This window comes from Cebus imitator, unplaced genomic scaffold (genome assembly GCF_001604975.1).
Source record: "Cebus imitator isolate Cc_AM_T3 unplaced genomic scaffold, Cebus_imitator-1.0 Scaffold541, whole genome shotgun sequence".
Lineage (NCBI taxonomy): Eukaryota > Metazoa > Chordata > Mammalia > Primates > Cebidae > Cebus > Cebus imitator.
The window spans coordinates 753,210-758,308 of NW_016107856.1; positions in this window are offsets into that span (position 1 = coordinate 753,210).

Genomic DNA, 5,099 nt, shown 5'->3' on the forward strand with positions numbered 1-5,099 from the left:
TAGTAGAGACGGGGTTTCACCATGTTGACCAGGATGGTCTCGATCTCTTGACCTCGTGATCCACCCGCCTCGGCCTCCCAAAGTGCTGGGATTACAGGCTTGAGCCACCGCGCCCGGCCTTTGTTTTCTTTTAAGTGAAATATTTGAGCTTGGTTATAGGTCTTTGGGAAGAAGCCAACAGGGTGGGAGAAGTTGGATGCCTAACAGGGACGGAATACCTAGTGAAGCAAGCGTGGGTCTTGAGGAGATTGAAATGGGATATGGACAGGGAGTCGGCTGTGTACTGGATGTGGATTCCCTCTCTCTCTCTGACCTGAAGGCAGGAGCTGTGGGGGTGCATATGCAAATCCATTTTCAGATGTTGAGTGACATCCACGTCTGATGGTCCTGATTTTCTTGGTTAAGGAAGAGTCAAAGACACCTGTCGAGAAACAGTGGGTAACAGTTGTGGTCGGGGGTTTGAGAACACCAGAGTTGAGAATGACCATTGCGGTGCATGGGAGAAGGAGCCGACTGTATGCACAAGAATTACCAAGAATTCCAAACAATTGTAAAAGGATTGCCAAGCAATGCCAAGGGCCCAGTTAAGGTGGGTCACCATGGATTTGTAGCTAGAGCAGTCCTCAGTGCCAGTAACATTTCCCCAGTTGTACTCAGTGCCAACTGCTGTCTGACTAGCCTGCTGAAAGCAGTCTTGAGCAGGAGTGGAGGGAGGTCCTACAACCTGCAGTACCTCCAAAGCAGCTCAACCGGATTAAGGAAATGCTAGAATGAAGGTATGTGGGCCTTCAGTGAGCTCATCCAAGACAGGGAGTCAGGAGGACTGTGAGAAAGGTAGGCTGGCCTGGCAGTCTTTGGTATAGTCCAGCAGTAGAATTCCCGTTACCTATTGCTGTAACTGTAGAATAAACAAACTCCGTTCCCCCACTCTGCTCTCACAACACGCTTCTGACAACAGATATGTGGGGATTTCTCTCCACTGGCAAGCAAGCAACTCAGCAGTGGGTACTAACTGTGTGTCTTCTAATCCAGTGGTCCCCAACCTTTTTGGCACCAGGGATCGGCTTCATGGAAGACAGTTTTCCCACAGGCAATGGTGGGGGGTGGGGGATGATTTCAGGATGATCCAAGTGCGTTACATTTATTGTGCACTCCATTTCTATATTAATATTTAATGAAGTAATTCTACAACTCACTATAATGTAGAATCAGGGTGAGCCCTTAGCTTGTTTTCTTGCAACTCGACAGTCCCATCTGGGGGTGATGGGAGACAGTGCCAGATCATCAGGCATTAGATTCTTATATGGAGCATGCAACCTAGATCACTTGCAGGCGCAGTTCACAATAGGGTTTGGGCTCCTATGATAATCTAACGCCGCTGCTGATCTGACAGGAGGAGGCGCTCTGGCGGTGATGTGAGCTATGGGGAATGGCTGTAAATACAGATGAAGCTTTGCTCCTCATCCGCCACTCTTTCGTGCCGTGCAGCCCACTTCCTAAGAGGTCACTGACCACTACAGGTCTGGGGATTGGGGACCTCTGCTCGAATTCAATTGAATTTCAACACTATCTAACTGGAAATAGCATCAGGTCACACAGTGAAGGACTCAGTCTCACAAGACACTTCTGATACCCTAGGATGAAGCCCCAGATTGTTTTACTTGTGCTTTTGACTGACCAGGTATAAATGGGGGTTCCCACAACCCCCATCTTGGGTTCAATTAATTTGCTAGAGTGGCTGTCAGTACTCAGGGAAACAGTTACATTTCTCGGTTTGTAATAAGGAAGATTACAAAGGATACAGATAAAGAGTACATAGGGCAAGGCATGTGGGAAGGCGCTTGGAGCTTCCATGCCCTCTGGTGCACCACCCTCCAAGAACCTCCATGTGTTCAGCTATCTGGAAGATCTCCAGCCTCTGTCCTTTTTGGGTTTTTATGGGAGCTTTACCACATAGGAATAATTGATTAACTCATTAGCCATTCGCAATCAATTCAACCTTCAGCCCCTCTCCACTTCGCAGATGGAGTTTGGAGGGTGGGGCTGAAAGCCCCAACCCTCTGACCTTGCCATGGTCTTTCTTGTGACCAGCCCCCATTACGAAGCTGCCTAAGGGCTGCTAGCCATCAGTCACCTCATTAGCACACCAAAAGACATCACTTTGGAGATTCTAAGGATTTTAGGAGTTGTACGCCAGGAAAAAGACTGTATACAGCACCCTTGACATAACTAACTCCATCTTAGAAAAGGACTCCATTTTATATTTCATAGGGCACTTGGCCAATAAGAATAAGATGTTTTAAGAAACAAATTATAAAAGATAAAAACTGCATCCAACCAAATAAGGCCACAAACAAGCACATGCTTCCAACTTTCAATTCTTACCAGAGGACTCCGTGACTAAAAGATTAGGCCTTCAGCTGCTTGAAACGATTGTCTTAGCTGACACTGTCTTGCAGTCACTCATGGTAATCATTTGCATCTGCGAGTGAAGGCTCTGCCACCTCAGAGTCTTCCTTGCAAGACCGACGGACAGCCAGAGCCAGACCAGGGCTCCTTTGGTCTCAGACCTCGTGGACTTTTCGTTAAGCTTTTCTCCTGTCTCTTTTCCTCTTGATGTTAAAGAGTCCTTTCTTTGTTGTGGAATGTTTAACCTATAACATTTACATAAATATTATAGGTAGAGGGGCGTGCCATATTTGGAAGAGAGGGTCTCTCTCTCTCTCTCTCTCTCTCGCTGGATGTGAATGAGGGCTCATTTTGTCCTATGGTCTGCCGGAAGCTATTTTTAAGACTTTATAACATTTAGGAAGCTATACAGCTTCATGGGGATGTAGGCCTCATAGCTTGATGGAGAGAGTGTCAAAGAATTTGCAGCTACGTTTTAATGCTGCCACAACTAGCTACTCTAATATATTTTAAAGATTTCTTGATTCTTTGGGGTTGTGGTGATTAGAGTAAAATCCTTAAAAATAGAAAAGGCCTGGGGGAAGGGGCGACTGTAAAATACAGGGAAGGAAAGAATTTTTATCCTATTCCAAGAACAATCACAGAAAGAAGGGAGGTAGTTGGTACTAACTAGAAAGAAGTAAGCCAGACAGACATTACCCATCTATCCCCTCCCGGGTCCAAGAGTTTGCTTACGATTATAAACAGCGAGAAGACTGTGTTTCATGACACCATCTTAGCTCAGGGCTACAGAGCAATGCTGTTGCATGTAGGAAACAAGGATTTCTCGAACTTTAATCCATAGTAGGTTCTGAGTTTTTTCCAGCTCAGCAATGGCTATGACTCAATTAACTCAACAAATAGAATATGGTATACTAACCTGATACCCATCCCTCTCCCTCCCTTCTAATATAACCTTGATTCCATTCAGAAATTATCCTCATACGCAGAGATGGATCTTGACTGAGCTAAGCTACTGGGTGGGGGGGGGGGGGTATCATTCCCCTGGCTTTTATTGGTTAAGTTGGAGAACAGGGACCTTTGTCCTAAATGGGCCAATCTGGTAGAGAGGAGTGCCATGTTTGGGAGAGAGGATCTCCCTCTCCCATTGGATGTGAACAAGAGCTCATTTTGTCCTTCGTTCTGCTGGCAGCTGTTATTAAGATTTTGAAGGCAGTCGGTCTGAGATCAATGCCAAAAAAACCAAGGATAGCAGAGTGGAGGGATAAAACACCGTCTTGGTGACATCACTGAGCTTCTAAAAATTTCAAGAAAATTTCCTTGCTGTTTAAGCCAATATAAGTCAGGGCTTATTACCTTCATCCAAAGGCATCCTAATGAATACCTAGGTATTTACTGAGTACCTACTAAAAGGCTGATGCAGGAGGATCACTTAAGCTTGGGAGGCGGAGGTTGCAGTGAGCTGTGATCGTGCTACTGCACTCCAGCCTGGGCAACAGAGCGAGACCCTGTCTCAACACACACACACACACACACACACACACACACACACACACACAATATTCACCATTCTGTGTCTAGTAAAGTGAAGAAAAGAAATAGGAAAGGAAACTGGCAATATAAAAGAAAAGGGAGGAGAACAGGCAGAGTTAGAGACACAAAGACACAAAATGGGGTGGAGGGTAGAAGAAAACCAGTGCGGGAAAACTCAGAAAGACACAGTTACTGGGACAGTAAAACAAACAAACAAAAAGACACACACACACACACACACACACACAAAACTGAGAAAGACACCCAGGTTTATAAACACAGAGTCTTAAAAACAGATGGAAAATGCATGCAGAGCAAGGCCTATACGGAGAAGCCTGGAAACAGACACTCCTCACAATATATCATTCAAAGGCAGTCAGGGGACAAGGAGAGAACACTTTCAAAAACCACAGGAAGAGACAGATAGACAGCAAGGGAAAAAACTGTAAGGGACTGAAATAGATTTTGTGGGATGACCTTAAGCTGCACCTGTTTACTTTGACAGTGATTATTAAAATACTATGACCTGTTGACATATAAGAACTTTCCAAAATTTTATGCTATAGCTAAGAGCGAGTTTCAAATGCCCTGCCTTATGTTATCTCACATCAGGACATGCTTACATGTCCCTAAAACTTGCAAATTTTTCAAGTTTTTAAAAGAGGATGACGGTGATGTGTTATGGGAAAGATACTGGTCAAGGAGGAAGGAAACCTCAGTTTTGGTTTCAGTCTGAGAAGGGTCAGTTGTCAAGCCACTTCTCTTCTCTAAACTTGTTTCCTCATCGCAGTGAGGTAATTGGGCTAGATTATATCTAGCTCTTTCCGTCTTAAATATTCTCTAACTCTTAATGCTGGCTTCCAGTGGTAATTTCTATATATTGCAGAATGTAGTAGGCTTTTTCTTCTAAAAATCCTAATTGCCGGGCGTGGTGGCTCAAGCCTGTAATCCCAGCACTTTGGGAGGCCGAGGCGGGTGGATCATGAGGTCAAGAGATCGAGACCATCCTGGTCAACATGGTGAAACCCCGTCTTTACTAAAAAAAATACAAAACATTAGCTGGGCATGGTGGCGCGTGCCTGTAATCCCAGCTACTCAGGAGGCTGAGGCAGGAGAATTGCTTGAACCCAGGAGGCGGAGGTTGCGGTGAGCCGAGA